We start from the raw sequence: 22,499 nt of genomic DNA, 5'->3' as shown, positions 1-22,499 counted from the left end.
TCCCCTTCTATTCTTTTTTTTTTTTTTTTTTTTGAGATGGAGTCTCGGTCTGTCACCCAGGCTGGAGTGCTGTGGCCGGATCTCAGCTCACTGCAAGCTCCGCCTCCCGGGTTCACGCCATTCTCCTGCCTCAGCCTCCCGGGTAGCTGGGACTACAGGCGCTGCCACCTCGCCCGGCTAGTTTTTTGTAGTTTTTAGTAGAGACGGGGTTTCACTGTGTTAGCCAGGGTGGTCTCGATCTCCTGACCTCGTGATCCGCCCGTCTCGGCCTCCCAAAGTGCTGGGATTACAGGCATGAGCCACCGCGCCCGGCCTCTCTCCTTCTATTCTTAACTTGCTGAGACTTTTCATAATAAATGACTATTGCACTTTTCTCAAAAAAAAATTTTCTGTGTCAACAGTATGTTTTTTTCTTCTTTGTGGTGATGTGGATTCTAATAATACATTTTCACATGTTGAACTAGCCTTGTGTATTTAGAATAAATTCAATTTGGTTGATTATAATTCTTTGTAAACATTGGTACACTCAATTTGTTAATATTTTGTGGAATGTTATTTATTGCATATTTATGAGAAGTATTTGCCTGAAGTTTTATTTATTTGGTTTTGTAACATATGTCTGTGTTTTTGTTGTTGTTGTTGTTTTGTTTTGTTTTGTTTTTAAACTGTTTGATACTGGCTTGCTAAATGAGTTTGGAAGTATTCTTGTTCTGTTCTATTCTGAAAGAGATTGTGTAGAGTTGATGTTCTTTTTTAAGTGTTTGGTAACATACTCCAATGAAGCTATCTGAATAGGCAAATTCTTTTTGGAAGCTTTCAGATTAAAAGCAAATCCTTAAATGATTATAGGGTTATTCAGATTGCCCATTTCATACTGATTGAGTTTTAATAACTTGTGGCTTACAGAATTGGTCTTATTTTTCTAATTAATCAACTGTATGAGTGTTAATTTTTTATAGTATTGGATAATTGTCCTCTTAATTACTCTAATGTCTATAATGATACCTCATGTTTCATTTCTAGTAACGGTGATTCATTGTGTTTTTTCTCTTTTTTTCAGCCTTAATTGATGTTGACAAATTTCTTGATTTTTTTGAAGATTCACATTTTTGTTTCATCGACAATCTTTGTTTGCTATTCTTAATTCCAATTTCGTTGATTTATGCTCATATGACTATTATTTCCTGTCTTCTGTTTGCTTTGGGTTTATTTTGTTCTTTTGTTGTAATTTGTTTAGTTAAGAACTTAGGTTATTTACTTGAGACTTTTTCTTGTACCTAACATAAATATTTACTACTATATATTTATCTCACAGCATTGAGTTGGTTGTATTCGATATATTTTGATGATTTAATTTTGTTCTCATTCACAACTGTGCATCATTTTTATTAGATACAAGTATGTGGTTTAATTTCCATATATTTAGAAATATTTCTATGACTGTTTGAGTATTGATTTCTGGTTGAATTATATTATGGCCAGAGAACGTATTCTGTGTTTTTTCAATTCCTTTAAATTTGATGAGGTTTGTTTTATGGCCCAAGATTCTATATATCTTAGCAAAAATTCCTTGGGCACTTAACAAAAGTGCATTGTGCTCTTGTTGGGTAGCATGATGTATGTCTATTACATCCTTTTGGCTGATAGTTTCATGGAGTTGTTCTTCTAAATCCATGGTGTTTTTCTGTTTAAAATTTTGTCGGTTACTGAGATATGGGTGTTAAAAATTTCCCAAAAAGAATTATAGATTTGTCTTTTGCTTCTTTCAGCCTTTTCCGTATTGCTTCATATACTTTATGATACGTTTTGTGCACGTGACTATAGTTTCTGGGTGAATAAATCCTTTTTCTTTATGGAATATCCCTCTTTGTCTGTAGTAATTGTTTTTAACTCTAAATTCTACTTTATCAGATATTGATACAGAGATTCATGATTTTTTAATGAATAATATTTATGGTATACTTTTTCTATCCTTGTTTATTTTTAGTATATTTATGCCATTGTATTTGGAGTGTGTGTCTTCTACACAACATATATCTGAGTCTTATTTTACTCTGAAAATCTCTGTCTTCTAACTGGAATATTTAGATCATTTACATTTAATATATATATATATTTAATGTTGGTATTTAAGTCTGCCATTGCATTGTTTGTTTTCTGTTTGTTTTTGTGTCTCATTCTTCTATTTCTCTGTTCTTGCCTTTCTGCAGATTACTTACAAGTTTATTTTTATGATTCTATATTCTTTACAGTAGTTATATGTATACCACTTTGTATGGGTTTTTCTGTGGTTGCTATTAGTATTAAAACATGTACATAATATAGATAACTTATCACAGTCTACTGGCGTACATATTTTACAGTTTTAATCGAAGTATAAATAACATTTGACTTCCATTTAGGTCCTTTTTCTTCTCCACATTTTCAGTGTGATTTCCATAAGCATATCAAATTCTGTTATATTTTTTCTTCCAATCATCAAATATTATTTTAAAAGTCTCATGGATGAAGATAGTCTATTTTATTTTATATTTTCCTTATTTTTTATCTATTTATTGTTATATATTTTTCTCTGTCCTGGCCTTCCTCTGTTTTTTTTTTCCTAATTGGGGAAAATTTTGCCATTTTATAAGGGCAAATATGCCCATGACAAACTATTTTAATTTTCGTTTACCTGAGAATGTTTTAGTTTCTCCTTCATTTTTTAAAGGATATTTTCAATGGATATACAATGCAAAATTGACATTTATTATATTTCAGAACTTTTAAATAATAATGGCATTTATTTCTAGTCTCCATAGTTTTAGATTTAAAAATGTCTTCTGTTATTCAATTTTTTTTCTCCTGTAAATGACCAACTATCTTTTTGATACGTATCAATTCCAGTGTGTGACCCAAAACTTTGGCTCACTCTGGCATCTTTTACTAAACTTATAAACCAGTTTGTAAAAGTAGACTCCGCAAAGTTCTTCACCTTTATCAGCGTACTTTTCTTCAAAATACTTTTAATTAAAAGAGGACAAAATCGGAAGTCTTTTTGTATACTTTAGCACTTTTCTTGTGCATAGTCCTCAGGGACACTTGTTGAGAGGGTGCCAGTCTCTGTGTATGACGTCTAACCAGCCATCAACAGCCACATCAGCTTGGAAACCATCTGTGTTTCTTGGCTTCACCTCTGGAGAGCTGATCCCTTATACGCTGCTTTATCTTTGCACTAGTTCAATTAGTTTTTTAAGCCACATCTACTGGTGGATTTCTTTTCAGTTCTGAGAAAGCCTGCTCTGGCACAAATAATCTGGACCTTGACCATTTTTAAAACAAAGTGTTAGCTTATTGGTTAAGGTCTATTCTTTGAACTGGCTGGGCCTCAGCCTCTAAAGCCAAAATATCTTCATTCTCTGACCTATATGTATCGTATTCCTAAGGTTAGATTTATAATCTTTTTTTTAGTAACTTCTACCTTTTTGCATTTCAGTGTTGCCTATATGCATATTTATGTGTGTGTGTGTATATACACACACACACATATATGCCTATATACATATATATGTGTGTGTATAGATATACATATGTGTGTATATACATATATACACACACACACATATATAGGCACCATATATATATATATATATATATATATATATATATATATATAAAGTAAATACAATATAGTAAATATTGTAAAACAAACTACCCCAAAATTAGTGGCTTAAAACAGTATCCGTGTATATATCTCACAATTCTATCAATTGCCAATTTGGATAGGACTCAGATAAGAGTTATTCTGGGCATACAAAATCAAATGAGGATTTGGCTGCCTGGCTAATACAGGGATCCTCGGGTTGAATGGTTTATCTCTGCCCCATCTGGTTTTTCATTATCTAGCAACTAGTCCACGACTTTCCACATGTCAGTATCATGGTCTCAAGATCAAGAACACAAACATACACAACCTCTTGTGGTCTTGGGTCAGGACTGACATATATCACTTCTGCCACATTCTATAGGCCAAAATGGAAGTAGGGAGGTAGGCTCCATTTCTTGAGAGTTATAGTCATATTACAGACACATGTACTGGCAGGGGATAAATTCTGGCCAACTTTGCAATCCAGCACATAGATTACTTTTGCATGTTTCTGCTCATTCATTTTAACTTTATTTATTTTAAATATAATTTTATAATATTTTCTTCAAATTATTATACTAATTTACATTTTTGGATTGCTTATTTTCTTATTAGTTATATTTTATTCTATTCCATATCATGATTATTTTCTAGCATAATTGGTAAATTTTATTGTGAGATCAGTAGAGATCGTGTGTGTGTGTCCATGTGTGGGGTAGTGGTGAGGAAGGAACTCCTATTTCCCCTGCAAGTTTTGCTAAAGAGTGAGGACTTTTGTATTTTCTTTTTTCTAAGTGTCTGTAGAATTCTATCAGTTCAAGGATGTTGTTGGAAGACCCCCACATAACACAAGTGCTGAAAATGTTTACTCTAGTCTGTACCCACAGAGTAAAACTTTTTTTCTTCTCAAAATATTAAGCAGAGATAATTATTTATATTCTATCTGTGTGCCAGTATTAAACTTTCTCCTAGTCTGCATTCACTAGTATGAAGATTTTAGACTCAGCTGGTTAGGCCTGTAAGCTTCAGCTTCCCAATTTGGGCATAGGATGATGAAATACTGGCCTGAAACTTCTTTATATTTTATATTCTTAGTATTTGGGAAATTTTCATGGTATCAGCTTGTAGATATATGTCTCTTTCCTGAAACCACTGGCATAATTTTTTCTTTTATATTTAAATTTTTAATTGTTACACTTATACCATATATAAAAAATTCTGTATGTTCAGAGCAAATGATTATTCTATATTAGTTCTCTCTAAAACTATTCCTAAACTGTTAAGATATGTTTCCCCTTTTGTCTGACTTATCAGGACTATAGTACACACTGTGATCGGTAATAGCAGCCCAGTATGAAAATTTACCTTAGTGTTTTTGCAAACTATACATGGCTATCTTAAACATTAGATTGTGCTTCCATTTTATTTGAATCATGAGGTTTTTATTAATAAATATTTGTCTTAAAGAAGCAGATATTATCTCCTGTTATCCGTGGCTTTCAAAGTCACTGCAACATCGCAACTCAGGCATGCTGTACCTAGCTAATGTCACTGCTAAAACTCTGAGATTTTCTATTGTCATGCTCCTTATATCCTATTGTCTCATTATGATACCTGGTTTTATTAACCAATGACCTGCCATGTTTGTGTGAGCATCTTGCATAGTCTGATAGTTTTAAGAAAAAGTCATTGATCCTTTCCTCAGCACACTGTAATTGTAGGGTCAGGAATGTCTATTTCAATTATACCTCATATGTTCTTTTTATAGTAGGGTGGAAAACTGTTACCCAAACTGAATTCCAGTGAATATAACTTACTAGGAGTGACTGAGTGAAAAAATAAATAAATAAACTAAACTAAAATGATGCAGATTATCAAACACACACTATCCCATTTTGGACTGTTTACAATGCTTATTCTTTTTCTAACGCCCCTGAAAATCCTACCAGAAAAAAACAGTGTAGTTTTATCTTCTTAATTCTATATTTTATAAGTTAGTTTTTCCAGAAAAAAGAAAAAAAAAAAAAAACTTTTGTTTTTCTCCCTGCAACATCTTTTCACACCCAAGAGAAAGAATGATTTTGTAATCTAAGGGAGGCATTTTGTTAAATGTTTGAGTGGATTGTGTTTTCAACAAAATTTTAAGTTACACACAAGCTATTTGTATCTTAAGTTTTGTTGATTCGAAACTATAGAGGAACTCTTAAAGTTATAATGGAATCTTTATCTTTTCTGAATAAACTTTTTTTGACATTTTCTCCTCCATATGCCTGTGGAGACAACTACTTACATGTTGTTGGTCTGTACTACCTAAATGAGAATAAAACATCTATCACTACATCTTTGTCTAGTATTATATCCATACATACCTATATACACGTTTATCTTATGGATTCTTTTTATTTTTCCTTTGCAATTAATTATACCATTCTATTGTTGTAAAAAGCTCTCACATGCTGGGTGTGGTGATGCACCTGTAGTTTCAGCAACTTGGAAGGCTAAGACAGGAGGATCACTTGAGACCAGGAGTTTGAGGGTGTAGTCTACTATGGTCATGCTTGTGAATAGACATTACACCTCCAGCCTGAGTTATATAGTGAGTTAAAAATAAAAAGCTCTGAGAGAATTTAGATTCTGAGATCCAGCATCATCTCAGTTTTGCTCATCCTTCAATGACTAGCTTAAATTCAAGTTACTCCATAATCACTCCAAAGTTGTTCTCTCTTGAACCATCTTTATTAATATAATGCTGGTTTTATAAGAGTGTTCTTCCTGCTTCCAAGTTTTTTTATGTATCTTGAAAAGTCCAACTCTATATATCTTATTAAATTTTTATCCTATCTTGGATTAATTAGTCACCCCAACTCCAGTGAATTCTCACAAATATTCCTGTGCTTTATTTTGCCAAATTTTTATTGTTTGGGATAATAAATACAGGAAAAATATAATACAATTATAAATATACAAGTGATGAAAAATATCTGTATCACTTCACCAAGAAAAATTTATTGTATTCCAAACATTAAAATAATGACTTTTTTAAACAAAATGCTTATATAAATGACAAATTTCTGTTTCCTTTCCACTATCGTTAGAAACATGGCACAAAACAATAACAGAAAAGGAAAGAACACATCATAAGAGTAGATTGGGTTGGATGAGGCCTATTCTGCTTCCCACATGGGTCTAGAAGAGAATCACTTAATGATTATTCTGTCGGATATTTTGTATTGCTATCTTGCTCATCTTGCAAGAGAAGGGGGTGGGGAGAAGATTTTGTATCCCTTACACATATGCTGAGTCTGCTGCAGTTAACTAAATTATCATTCCAAACGAGTCAGAAAAAAATAACTGAAGGAGAAAATCTAAAACAATAGGAAGGGTTAATTCATGACGTGTCCCTGAACTTTTACTAAACCCTTATGTGTTCTACTCACTGGGCTCCGTATTATTGATACAAATGGAGAAACTGACTTTGTAATTCTCTCTAGTCTTCTATGTATTATCTAAAATTATACTCTTATGCTGAATTGTCTTTGGTTTTCTTCAACCAATACACTACATGCTACATCTTCTCTTGCATTCCGAATTTTTTCAGCCTTCTAGGATTAACTCCTCATACTATCCAGGAAGTAAGTGTTTTATGATTTTTACACATTGGCCATGACTTAGTCTTTTTATGTTTCAGAAGCGCCCTAATATAACACCAGCTGGAAATCTTTACATGTTTACCTATTTTTCAACCACTCGTGCAGAATTCTAATCTACCAGTGTCTACCCTATAACCTTGGAGCAGAATTGGCAATATTTCTTAAGGTACCATGTGGAGAAATGTAATCCTAAAGTGAACATAAAAATGATGCATGTACTACCAATTTAAATGCTGCACTTCATGAGTTCAGTTTGAAGGAGGAAAATATACATTGTTGCATAAACTCTGAATCTTTTTGGAAGAGGAAAAGATATGGTACAGAAATTAATAAGTTATTTCAAAGAGCATAAAAGGCAGTGAATTTATTGGCACTTATGATTAAATGTGTTATAAAAATGGACTATGTTAGGGAGTCGTACTTTAATTGTGAATTTAGGTGTTGCGTTTTAGTAAGTATAATTTCAAGTAACTTATAATACACAATTATTTGTTTTTGCTAGAAGATTCTCAAAAGAGAAGAAATAGTACTGAATATAGTCAACAAAAAAATTACTGAATTTATTTATTTACTCATGAATTTGTGCAGTATTTGCTACACTTCCCCTGTCTCTTAAACTCTGCAAGGTTACTGTAATTACAGAATGCTATGAATGGGCTTAGTTGCTCTGTACCTGCTTTTAAAGAGGCTTTCATGAAATTGTTATTTGTTTGAAAATCAACAATTCCCATTTTTCTCAGCATGGAAAAATGAGCTAAATAATAATAAAGGAAACTCTGGTAACTTTATCTTGATACCACTTACATCATTTTCTATTTTGATGATTGAGCAAATTAGCTAAGCTTCCTTAACCAGGGCTCCTCATTTGTTTCTTCTTCTTGAAACAATTTTAAATATCTGAAATATGCCAGGCACAATGTTAAGCACAAGTTTATATGAATTTTGTCATGTAATATTCTTATTGACAATCAGAATAAATATTGATTTCTCATTTGCAAAGAAGGAAATTACAAAACAGAAGTTAAATTCATTGTCCAAAATTATGTAGGCTAGTAGAAATTAGAACCAGTATTTAAAACAGGCTTACATGGCTAAAGTAGAGCTGAAACTTACTATGAAGTCACCCTGCTTCCTCTGGTGATGTTGGGGCTTCCACATAGACGTGTTTTGAGAATTCATCAGCAATTAAGAAAATATCTGTAAGTTCTAAAGAACATTAGAAATGCAAGGCATGTATTTACAATTTACTTGAGCTTACTTTTTCTCTAAAAAGCATTATTAATTTGTATGTAAATCAACATCCATTGTAAAAAATTCTCTATTTTATACTTTGATTTATTCTTAAATAATTTTATGTATATAACTGTATTTACATTTGCACAAAATAATGCAGAGTATAAAGATACATATAAATTGAGCCAATCAAAAATAAAGAAATAAAATAAAGAAATAAAGAAAAAAGTTTTAACTTTCCATTCTTAAAATAATATGAAAAGAAAGGAAAAGAAGGTTGCATGTTTTTGAAAAACCATAAACAACTATGATATTTATTTATTTCAGTTATAAGTTATAAACTTGTTGTCAAAATCCGTGTGGCAAGAATCCAAATTATAAACTTCTTGTCAAAATCCATGTGGCAAGAATCCAGATTGTCTTTTCTTGAGCTGACAAAGTGTTATTTCTCCTTCATTTCTGAAGGATAGGTTTACAAGTAGATTTCATTCTAGCATTTGTCTTCTAGCTATATTTCCTTCTGGCTTTCATGGTTTCATGGACTGTTTTGATAACAAGAATAAATTATTGTTATGCAAATTGGTATACCCATTATAATTAAGAAATCATTTCTCTCTGGCTGCTTTCAATATTTTAAAAGTATTTATTTTAAAAAGTTGTTTATGAGGCGTGTTGGAATGAATTTCTCTGAATTTCTTTGTGATTATCATATTTGGGTTCAAGAAATAGCCTCTTGGATCTGTAGGTTTGTGTCTTTTGCCACTGGGAAGTTTCCAGCCATCGTGTATTCAAATACTCTTTCAACAGCACTCTTTTCCCTCTCCTTCTAGGACTCTGATAGTATAAATGCTGGATGTTTTGTATTGTTCCGCAGGTCTCTGAGGCTTTGGTCATTTTATCTTTTCAGTCTATGTTCTCTATATTTCAGACTGAATGTATTCTACTGTTCTTTCCTCCAGTTAATTGATTCTATCTTCTGTCTACACTCTAGCCCATCCTATGAGTGTTTTTTAATGTTGTCATTGTAGTTTGTAATTCTGTAACTTTCATTTGTATCTTTCTTATTTTGCTAAGATTTTCTTTTTACTTTTTTTTCAAGATAATATGTATTTGATTGTTGAAGCATTTTTAATGAGAGCTGATTTTAATCTTTGTCAGATAATCCCACCACCTCTGCCTGCCAAGGACCATATCTTTCAGTGTCATTGTCTCTGGCCTCCTTACCAAGTTTATAGTTTTGCTTAGCAGGTAGGAAAAAAAAGGTAGAGGTCTATGATATCTTGTTTGGTCAGAAAGTACCATATTAACTTCCCTAATCGTCAGAAATATTAATCCAGGACGATGTGTAATAGAACAATTGCTAATCATCTTTCTGTGCATTTTCAGGATGTTGATAATTATTGTCATCTTGTTGAGAATAAGTATTTAGAGAAAATAAATGGACCATTACAAATTACTTAATAATCTACCAATTATTTTCCTGAAATGTATTATTTAGCTTTTTCCATGTCGGGAAACTCTGATTTCACTTTTGCATAAGTAGCGTATTGCAACAGAATTCTTGTAAAATCTAAATGAATTAAGCTGTGTAGAAACCTAGAAACTTACCAGCAGAAATTGTATTTATTTTTAATTATAGCTAAATCCACTGGATATGATCTCCTAACAGTGATCAAGTTTGTGAATTGAGGAAGGTTATTTACAGTAGCACTGATAAGTCTTTGAAAATATATCTGGTTTTGATATTCAGGTTTCAATCTTTAAAAATATATTTACTGATAATTTACTATGTTCTGGTCACTGTATTAAGTACTAAGATGCAAAGATTAAAAGATAGACATAGTTCTGCCCCTCAGAACCCACATTATATTTGGGGGAAATAAAATTTTAAAATGATTTTATGAAGTATATAATTTCCATAATAGATAAAGTAAAATCAATGAAGAAGCATTTAGGTAGGGTTCAATCTAAACTGGATGTGTTCATTTTGGAAGTCACAGTTAAAAGAGAGCATGCATTTTTAGAGTAAGGGGGAAAAAACAAATATAGTGTACAAAATGTAGTAGTAAGCAATAAACTACTGATAAATTTATCTTTTACAGTTGTATAATTTTAAGTAATTAATTTAACTCCTGTTAAACTAGATTTCCTTCTCTGATGAAAGGAAAAAGAATGATGCTCACGCCTTCTCCAGAAGATGAAAATTGCTAGGCTTATATTTATAATGTACTTAGCACATTACAGCGTATTAAATATATATTCAATAAGTGTTTACTGTTGCTATGATAATTATTTAGAAAATGTTTTAATTAGGTAAAACAAAGGATGGAATTTGGAGTTTAAATGAAAACAAGATACTCACATTTTGATTTTATATTGTTCCAAATAAGATGTCAGTGGGCAAACTTCTATTTTCTGAGGGAAGCTTCACTGGGAGAAAAGGAAAAGGGCTTTGGCTTCATCTCCCATGATCAACAAAATTTGACATTTTGAGCATCCTTTCTTCCTTAAAACATATTCTACACTTGACTTCCAGGATACTACATTGCCCCTATCCTGCCTCCTTGGATCATTGGCCACTTTTCAGACTCCCTTGCTAGTTATTTCTAATTTCCCTCATTTGACAATTCCTATGACTTTTCCCTTCCCTACTTTCAAATCTATTTCACTCTATTCATGATTTCACTCAGAAACTAGGCTTTAAGTAGTATATATATTGAAGTTTCTCAAAATTATTCCTTTATTTCAGAAGCTCTTCACTACACTTTTAACTTACATTTCTAACTGTGTACTCAATATGTCTCTTTGCATGTCATATAGACATCACATATGCAGTATACCAAATATTGAGCTCATGAACTTTTTCTCATATTTACTCTTTCCAAAATCATTTTCATCTAAATTACTGAGAAATTAATTATTCCTATTCCTATTCCTAATTTGTTTGGGAGAACAAACAAAACCCAAAACTATAAAATTGGCTTCAATTCCTTTCCTTTACTGTCCTCACTTAATAAAACAGTAACTTCTTTAGGGTTTAAAATGTATCCAGAAGTCTCCTCACTTCCACTGCAATTGTCATAGGTCAAGCCAACATTATTGTTCATCTGGATTATGACAGTAGCCTAACTTCACCTGCTTCCCTAACATAGCAGTGTTAAACTTAAATTAGAACAAGTCACTCCTCTGCTCAACACTAACAGCTGGCATCCCTCTAAGTATAAGCCAGGGTCGGTAAAAAGTCAACAAGTCCTTTTACAGTCTTTGTCTCCCCTCCACCTCATCTCTTCCCACTGTCCCTGTCCGTCACTCAGGTCCAGTGAAACTGATCTCCATGTTCTTCACACCCCACAAGCATACTTCATCCTGAGGGAAGTGGATTGGATTCGCTGCTCCCTTTGCCTCTACTTGCTCTGAGATTGCTGCAGCTCCCTCCTCACCTATTTGATCTTCTTTGGGAGACCTTTGTTAACTGTCCTATTTAATTTCTTAATCTCCTTGTTACTCCAAAGGGATGCTCTCTGCTTTATAATTTTCTGTGCCTCTTTTTATCATAACAAAATAGCACTGTTAATATATTTATAGATGTATTACCTTCTCCTGACATGAAAATCCAATTTCCATGAAGGCAAGAATTGTGTTTTCTTTGTCTTTATTCACTAGCACCTAGATCATATGCCTAGCAAATACTCCGTAAATATTTGTTAAATGTTTAAAATAATTAGTGTCTTCCAGATATACACAATATTATTTGTTGCCATTAATTGATAAGTTATCTGATTAGCATTTTTAACATGTTGCTGTATCTACCTATAGCTTTTGGGAACATGAGCAATTTTCTGGACTCCGAAGACCATTCACTTTCTGGTTCTCACCTGGCCACTTGGCTCCTTTTATTATTTCCTCCATCTGTACACAAATTTACTGGTAATTTCCTCCAACTAGATCCTGTTATTTCACACTTTCTATATATATATATATATATATGCTTGTTTTCCTTTGGGGAGTTAATTCTTTCTAATGTTTGTAATAACTGTTATAAAATACATAAACACAATTATTAGGATATATGATAATTTTAAAAGATTATAATGAAATGATCTTAAACACAACTCAGATCAAGAAATAGACAATTTCCATTAGCTTAAAAGTACCTTCTTGTCCTGCTCAGATCATAATTAAGAATATACTTAGTTGCTTCTCTGCCTTACCCTTCCTCAGTGATAAGCATAATTTTGTATTCTTTGTTAAACGTTCTCTTTACTTAGTTATTGGTTTATTTTTTGAGATAAGTTCTCACTCTGTCACCCAGGCTGGAGTGCAGTGACACAATCAGTACTCACTGCAGCCTCAACCTCGTGGGCTCAAGTGATCCTCCCACCTCCAGAGTAGCTGGGACTAAAGGTGGCATGTACTATAGTCCCAGCTACTAAAATTGGCTTGGCCAATTTAAAAACAAATGTTTTGTAGAGATCGGATTTCACCCTGTCGCCTAGGTTTGCTTTATTTTTAGATAGATTTGCAAGATAGGTTTTAGGCTAATAAAGTATATTACTTAGATTTTCTTGTTTTAAAACTTTTAGAATGTGAGATTGCATTATTTATCAAAGTGGTCTGTAAATTTAAGGGAGAAATGGATATGGTTTAAGAGAAGATAGAAATGAGTAGTGTATTGAGGGTGGTATAAAAAGATAGGATTACTCTAAAGAAACATGGTCATTTGCAAAGGACAGGAAAGCGTAATATGAAAATATCAATGGATAGTGGTCAGACTGGCTTGGAGTCATTCATCATTACCTTCTCACAACAACTTTTGCAGTCACTTCCTCTTTTTCTCTCAGTATACATATTTCTAAACTTGGACCCAGCCTTGTTCTGTCTTTCCTGTTTTCTTTCTCTAGTCATTCGCTCTGGACTTCATTCTTGCTTTCTGTATCACAGTGCACAGTGAATTTGATGTTCCTTTGTTTCTCACACCATACGCAAAGCTTGGTCAGCATTCACACTTTGCTCCATGCTCAAGTGATATGGGCTGACCTTACCCACCTCCAGCCCAACTATTTCCCAAAGGTTCAGCTTATGCCAGAGTCCCGAAACTTTCCACTATCCTGTAGACTTTTAGCTACACTATGCTAATATGCATCCTTGCCCTTTGCTAACCAACTTATTATTAAAAATTTTTCAGTGGAGTGATGTCACTAAGATGGCAAAGTGGCTATTGTCGCTGTCCTGTCTCACTTACAGAAATGCAATTAGCAAGTATCCACAGAAAGAATAACTCTGAAAATATCCCAAAACACAAGAATAAAACTGATACATCCCCTTGAGGTCTACCTCAAATGCTATAGTACTACAGAACTGAGAAAACCACAATGAGTAAAATATTACACCTGTTAATGTGGATTTTATGAAAACGATGAAAGATGTGAGGGAAAGGGAACTCTTTAACTTGTTAGTGAAAATGTAAAGTAGTACAGACATTATGGAAAATGGTATGGAATTTTCTCAAAAAAAAAAATAGAGCTAATACTGGATCCAGAAATTCCATTTTTGGGCACATATCGAAAGGAATTAATACTAATATATTAAAAAGATATCTTCACTCTCATGTTCACTGTAGCTTTATTCACAGTAGCCAAGATATGGAATCATCTTCAGTGTATATTATTCAATAAGTGAATAAAATGTGCTATATATAAAAAAGGGGATGCTATTCAGCCTTATGAAAGAATGAAATTCTTTCATTTCTCACAATATGGATGAACCCAGAGGACATTATGCTTAGTGAAGTAAACCAGGAATAGAAAGACAACTACTGCATGATCTCACTTGTAGGTAGACTAAAACAGTTGAACTCATAAAAATAGATTGGGGAATCATGGCTTTCAGAAGTGTACATTGCAAAGGAGGATGGAATAGGGAGTTGTCAAAAATTATAAAGTTTTAGATTCAGAGAGAAATACATTTTGAGATCTATTATACAACAGGGTGAGTATAGTCAATAATAGTGTATTGTATATTTCAAAATAAGAGTACATTTTAAATGTTTCACCATACAAACGACAGGTAATGACAATTGTGGCGGCTCACACCTGTAATCCCAGCACTTGGGACACCAAGCTGGGAAGATCACTTAAGTCTAGTAGTTCCAGACCAGCCTGGGCAATGTAGTGGGCCCTTCTCTACAGGAAATTACAAAAAAAAAAAAAAAAATAGCCTGGCATGGTGGCACGTGCCTGTAGTCCCAGCTACTCAGAAGGCTGATATGGGAGGATCGCTTGACGATGGGAACTTGAGGCTGCAGTGAGCCATGGTCATGCCACTGCACTCCAGCCTGGATGACAGACTGAGACCCTGTCTCAAAAATAAATAAATAAATAAATAAATAAATAAATAAATAAATGAATAAATAAATAAGTTATGATCATGGATATGTTGATTAAATGGAGTTAAACATTCCACATTGTATACGTATATCAAAATACATCACATTCGACCCCATAAATGTATACATTATGATTTGTTGATTAAACTTGACTTTAATTTCAAAAGAAATTTTTTAAATGGATTTCAATTTTTGATTAAAATATGCATCTTCCTTATAGGATTGTAAACCCTTTGTTTTCTTTATTCCCAATCCTAGCTCATTCCTATTTTATTGTCTGGCACATAGCTTTGTTCAGTAAATGCTTGCTATATGAAAACAGGAATGATTGAATGCCAATGGTAAAGTATTACAACCCAAACAGATTTTTCCAGTGACTGACAATACAGAGCAACTGTTCAAAGATTTAAAATTATATTTCTGAGTTCATTTCACACCTCCTGTATTTTCTGGCTCTGTGACCCTGGACAAGTGGCTTACTGTCTCTGACTCTCAAACTATTCATCAATAAAATGAAAGATAGTAACAACTTACCTCATTGAATTGTTATGAAAATTAGATGAGTACAGTTCCTGGTACCAAATTAGCACTTAAAAAAGCTATTATAAGAAGCGATTACAGTGAATGGCACCCAAGTAAATCTGCTAGGTGTTTCCATTTTTAAATGCCATCCTTTTAAAACTAATTTGCTCGCACTCATTTGTTTTCCTTGAGTGCAAAGAAATGTTTCATCTGTCTGAATTCTTAACACACTCTACCAAATTAATTAGAAGAGATGTACCCTTCACTACATTAATAATAGAAAGTCACACTATAGAAACTTGAGATATTATTGCCTTACCAATTTTTCTTGAAATAGGCAGTGGAGTGTGTCTATTATACATAGAAAGAGTTCCCTTTAAAACATAACTATGGAAGCATTTTTCTTATCTTGCATTTGCAAGAGACATCTATTTTTTTCTTAAACACCACTTTTCATGTAGCAATCAGAAAAAGGGTTACTGAAGTAATATGTTTACGCTTTTGGTCTGGTTATGCATAATCTAATTTTTATACAGTCTGCACAAATTGTAGCCATTTTGTCAATGTCTTATTATTTTTTTCTCTTAACAATGCAATGACAGTGATTAATTTCTAAACAATGGCAAACAAAAGAAACCTTACCTTGGAAGTGATTAAAGCAGAGTTGCAAACCATATGAGGGCTGACACATATGCAATTTATACACATAATACACCACACACACCCTATGAGTGGAATGAATGGTACATCTAAATATTCCTGTAGAAATAATAGAAAATAGGATAATTTGCCCCACTACATTTTGGTAAATATATTTCCTAGACCTGGTTACATTTTAGTTGTTCAAACAGTGGCTATTAGTAGCCACATGTGAGAAAGTTGATGAACTTTAAAGTATGGATTTCAATATAAATAAAAACAGAAATAACTTTTCCTAAAACATTCTCATATGATGCTAACTTGTTTTTTACTTTATGATTATGCTGATTCTATCTATATAGTGAATTCAGGCTTGGGCTATTTTATCACAAGGAAATTATATCATGAACAAATTGATAAAATTTATCTTGGCTAAGGACATTTTTCTTAGTTATTTTAGGGTAAAACAATTAATTGTTATTATAAGCATCTCTTGACTAGAGCTTTGAAATAAGCAATGAAAATTAACCCTACAAATTGATTTTCTTCTATCTGATATGTTTTTGATATATATAAATATTTATTCCATCATGTAGTAAATAACCAAACAGGAGCATTCTGAGAAGCTTGGTTGTTGCCAGGGGATGTGTAATGGTATAACTGTTGCGGGAAGTCAGGGACCCCAAATGGAGGAACCGGATGAAGCCATGGCAGAAGAACATAAATTGTGAAGATTTCATGGACATTTATTAGTTCGTTTAATACGTTTTATAATTTCTTACGCCTTTCTTTACTGCAGTCTCTGAACATAAATTGTGTGTCCATAAATAATGGACACTTATCACTTCCCCGATCAATACCCTTGTGATTTCCTATGCCTGTCTTTACTTTAATCTCTTAATCCCATCATCTTAGTAAGCTGAGGAGGATGTATGTCACCTCAGGACCCTGTGATGATTGTGTTAACTGCACAAATTGTTTGTAAAGCATGTGTGCTTGAACAATATGAAATCTGGGCACCTTGAAAAAAGAACAGGATAACAGCAATGTTTAGGGAACAAGGGAGATAACCTTAACTTCTGACTGCTGGTGAGCTGGGTGGAGCAGAGCCATATTTCTGTTCTTTCAAAAGCAAATAGGAGAAATATCACTGAATTCTTTTTCTCAGCAAGGAACATCCCTGAGAAAGAGAATGTGTCCCTGAGAAAGAGAATGTGTCCCTGAGGGGAGGCCTCTGAAATGGTCGCTTTGGGGGCAGCTGTCTTTTACGGTTGTAGACAAGGGGATGAAATAAGCCTGCGGTTTCCCATAGTGCTCCCCAGCTTATTAGAACGAGGAAATTCCCACCTAATAAATTTTGGTCAGACCATTTGTCTGCTCTCAAACCCTGTCTCGTGATAAGATGTTATCAATGACAATGCGTGCCCAAAACTTCATTAGCAATTTTAATTTCACGCCATCCTGTGGTCCTGTGATCTCAAACTGTCTCTATTTGCTTTGTGATATTTTATTACCTTGTGAAGCATGTGATCTCTGTGACCCACACCTTATTCATACACTCTCTCCCCTTTTGAAAATCGCTAATAAAAACATGCTGGTTTTAGGGCTGAGGGGCATTACAGAACCTGCTGACATGCGATGTCTCTCCCAGACACCCAGCTTTAAAATTTCTCTCTTTTGTACTATTTCCCTTTATTTCTCAGACCAGCCAATGCTTAGAGAAATAGAAAAGAACCCGCGTTGACTACCAGGGGTGGGTTCCCCCTATATATAACCAAGAGTATTGGTGCTGCACAAAAAATGGATTCACTTTCACTTTAAAGTGTATGCACTACAAATAGAAAAACAAGAGAGTATATGGGGTGGAGAGTCACTGGAGGAGACCATGATCTCTATAAAAGATAGACTATAGACTAAAAAAAATTATTTACAAAAACTGAACAATACTGTTAAATCTTCTCTAGGATGTCAAATTAAAACCATTAAAATAGAAGTATGCCACTGCCCCTGATCAAGTGGAGATAAAGAAGCAAGGTCTATGACCAGAAAAACAAACAAAAAAGAGACTCTCAAAGAAGATGTAGTGCAACATTTCATGCAGACTAGCATTGACATTTACAGATAGCAGCAAACAAAAAATGCTGTTTTTTAGAAATTAAGTTATTTTTCAGAGCAGTCAGGTTAACAGAAAAAAAAAAAAAAACTGAGTGAAAAGTACAGTCAGTTTCTGTATACCCTCTCTCACTCAACTTCATTTTCCCTTCCCATTAACATTTTACATTAGTGTAGTACATTTGTTATAATTGATGAGTAGATATTGATAGATTAATATTAACCAAAAGCTATAGTTTACATTAGAGTTTATTCTTTCTATTTTACATCATAGGGATTTTGGTCAATGTATTATATCATGGTTTCATCATTATAGTATCATGCTTAATTTTGCCCCACCTATTTATTTCTCTGTCACTCTTCTTGAAGCCCTGGCAACCACTAATATTTTTACTGTTTCCAGAATTCTGCCCTTTCCACAATGTCATGTAGTTTTCTTTTTTCACTTAGAAATATGCATTTAAGATTCTTCTAAGTCTTCCGGTGGATTGATAGCTTATCTCTTTTTATCACTGAGCAATATTTCATCATGTGGATGTTCACAGTTTGTTTATTAATTCACTGATTGAAGGACATCTTGATTATTTCCAACTCTGGCAGTCATGAATAAAGCTACTATAAACATTCCTGTGAAGGTTTTTGTGTGAACAGTTTTCAGTTTATTTGCATAAATTCTAAGGAGAATGATTACTGGATCACATGGTAAGAGTATGTTTAATTTTATAAGAAATTGTCAAACTGTTCTAATGTCGCTGTACCATTTTGCATTTCTACTAGCAAAGAATAGGAGTTCCTTTTGCTTCACATTTGGTGGTGTCAGTGTTTTTGGTTTTGGCCATTCTGATAGATGTGTACTGGCTCACATTGTTTCTTTGAATTCCAATTCTCTAAAGATACATGATTTTGAGCATCGTTTCTTATGCTGATTTGTCATCTTCATATTGTTTTCAACTTATAATTTTTTGCTTTTGGTGTTTATTTTACAAAGTCACTGACAAAGTCAGTGTGTATTTTTTTCCCTTTGTATATAAACCTTAGGATCTGTTTGTAGATAGCCACAAAATAACTGGCCGTTCAGTTCACAAAATAACTAGAATTCAGTAGAATTCTACTGAATCTAGACTCAGTTGGTGAGAACTAGTATCTTATTAATATCGAGTCTTCCTATCCATGTACATAGAATATCTCATCATTTATTTGAATATTTAAAAATTTAAAAATTTTGTAGTTTTCTGTATGTGTTTTGTTAGATTTATACATGAGAATGTTTTGGTGAGTGCTAATGTAAATGGTATTTTTTTATTTTAAATTTTAATTATTCATTGCTGACACATTAATAAAGCAACCAACTTTTGTGTGTTAACCTTGTATCCTGTGAGATTGCTATAGTCATTTTTAGTTTCAATAGTTTTTTTGGTGTGTGTAAAGAAAAAGTAATATTTTATCTTTCCCAATCTGAATAATTTTATTTCCCTTTCTTATCTTTTTGCACTAGCTAAAACTCCTATTGAAATGTACTAGGAGCGGTGAGAATGGAACTTTTTGCCCTATTCCTGATCTTAGTGAGATGCCATCTAGTTTCACCATTAAGACAGTTTTTTTAGATGTTCTTCAAGTTGAGTAATTTTCCCCATTATTTCCTATTCTATTGAAAGTCTTTATCATTAATGGGTATTGGATTTTGTCAGATGCTTTTTCTGTATTTATTTATATAATCATGTAATTTTCTTCTTTAGCCCTGTTGATATAATGGATTACATTAATAGATTTTTCAGTATTTAACCACCCTTACATACATGGCATGGAATACATCCCACTTGACTGCAATGTATAATACTTTTTTAAACATTGTCACATTAATTTGCTAATATGTCTTCCAGGACTTGGCTCTATGTTCATGAGAGGTATTGATCTGTAGTTTTTATTTATTTTAATGTCATTGGTTTTGGTATGAGCGTAATGTTGACTTTACAGAATTAGTTAAAATGTATTCACTCTGCTTCTATATTCTGGAAGAGATTACAGAGAATTGGTATAATTTCTTCCTTACATGCTTCATAGAATTACATGTGAGCACATCTGTTACATTCTGATTTGGGAGTTTATTAATATAGTTCTAATCAGATTGTATATTTCTCCTAGTATATGTTTTGGAGACATTGCGTCTTTTAAGAAATTTGTTCAACTCATCTATGTTTATCAAACTAGTGAGCATAGAAGTGTTATTAGTATCCCTTTATTATGCTTTAAATGTCTATAGGATCAGTAGTGATTGCCCCAGTTTAAATTCTGAAATTAGTAATATGTTTTTGTCTCTTCTTTTTAATATATTTTCTAGAGATTTATCAATTGTATTGTTCTTTTTAAAGAAATGGCTTTTTGTTTTGCTGATCAGCTCTATTAGCTTGTTATTAATTTTATTGATTTCTTCTTTAATTTTCATTATTTTTTTCTACCTAGTTTGCATTTAATTTATTGATCTTTTACTAGTCACCTAAGGAGGAAGCTTCAGATATTAATTTTTGATATCTCTTCTTTCTCACATATACATTTAATGCTATACATTTTCCCCATCCACAGCTTTGTATCCTAAAAAATTTTAATGTTTTATTATTTTTGTCATTTAGTTTGAAATGCATTTTAATTTATTTTAAGACTTTCTGTGTTATTTAGAAGTGTGTTGTTTAATCTTAATTTATTTAGGTTTTTCTACTTATCTTTCTATTACTGATTACTAGTTTTAATTTCATTGTGTTCTGAGAAGGCAAAATGTGATGTCAATTACTTTAAATTTGTTAAGATATGTTCTGTTCCTCCAAATATTTTCTGTATTGGTAAATATTACATGAGAGCTTGAGAAAAATGTGTGTTTTGCTATTTTTGTATAAATTATTCTACAGATGCCAACTTGGTATAATTGATGGTGTTTATTAGTACAATTATGACTTTTATCTTTTAATTAATAAACTGGATGAGTGATACCAGAGAGAATAGCAGAGTAGGAAATTCTATAAATTTTCTCCATCATGAAAGCAACAACAAAACTGACAAAAATATGTCAGAATCAACTTTTTCAGAATCCTGGAAGTTAACAAAAGTATCAACAATCTGGAAAGCATTTATTCAAGTGAAATAGCTGAATTTTTGCAAACAGTAAGCTTTGTGCCATTTTAACATTCCCTATTTCATCCTTCCTAATTCAGCTCCAAAGTAGACTTAAAAATCAACAGAACATAATTAGGTTTAAAAAAAAAAAAAAAAAAAAAACATATTTCTGGAGCTGAAAGGAGAAAAATAAGGTTAGAGCTTCTTTGAAGTCACATTTCCAGAGAACTGTGATTAATTATTCATGTTGGCAGTTCTGTATAGGATGCCACATTCAAAGCTGTCTTATTGGAGCTAATCCAGTGATCACTCAGTGTGTAAAACCTTTTCTCAGAGGAGCATTTGCTATAAACAATTAGAGTCCGTTGTTTAGCTGTATTTGTGGCTACCTGAGGTGGTGGATGTAAGATGGAAAAATAATATTGTAACCAAAAACCTATTTTTTTCAAAAGCTAGTAAATGATATATACATATAGGCTTTAAAAAGTGCTGCAATATTTCTTTAATTCTAGAACATCATGCATATGTTTAGGGCTCTGTGTTTGCCCAGAACTGTCTGCATCTCTACAAAGATAAGAGAAGACCTTAATCTCTGAACTCGAAGATCTGCCCTAATAAAAAGTGAATGCTAGGACACAGGTGCCATCCCCCTTCCTGAGAGTTCAAGATGTGCTCCAAATGCATGCATGCATATATAACTTCTCAGAAAAGCTTGTCAGAGTTATTGGTTCCAAATGTTTAAGGAAATGCATGTAATACCACTATTAGACTACTAACACATGAAAGTATAGATGTTAGTGGTCATGCATGACATAAAATTTAAAACATTAATTAGAAAATCACTAGAAAGTCTACCATCAGCAACAATAAAACTAAACACTAACAGAAACAAATCCTGTGGAGGCAGAGAATCTGATTTCTTGAGTTGCCACATTATATTAATTAAATGTCCAGTTGACGTCAAAATAACACATGCAAAGAAACAAGAAAACATGACCCATACACAAGAAAAAGCAATCAATTAAAGGTCTGAGAAAGCACAGACATTGGACTAACTATGCAAAGAGTTTAAATCAGCTCTTTAAAATGTGTCCAAAGAACTATAGGAAAATATGTTAAAGAACTAAAAGAAATTATAATAATGAAGCCTCATCAAATAAAGTATATCAATGAAGAGGCAGAAATTACAAGACAAAGACAGTAAGTAGAAATTCTTGAGTTCAAAAAC

The sequence above is a fragment of the Piliocolobus tephrosceles genome, chromosome 14 (genome assembly GCF_002776525.5).
Source record: "Piliocolobus tephrosceles isolate RC106 chromosome 14, ASM277652v3, whole genome shotgun sequence".
Classification (NCBI taxonomy): Eukaryota; Metazoa; Chordata; class Mammalia; order Primates; family Cercopithecidae; genus Piliocolobus; species Piliocolobus tephrosceles.
This window is presented reverse-complemented; position numbering follows the sequence as displayed.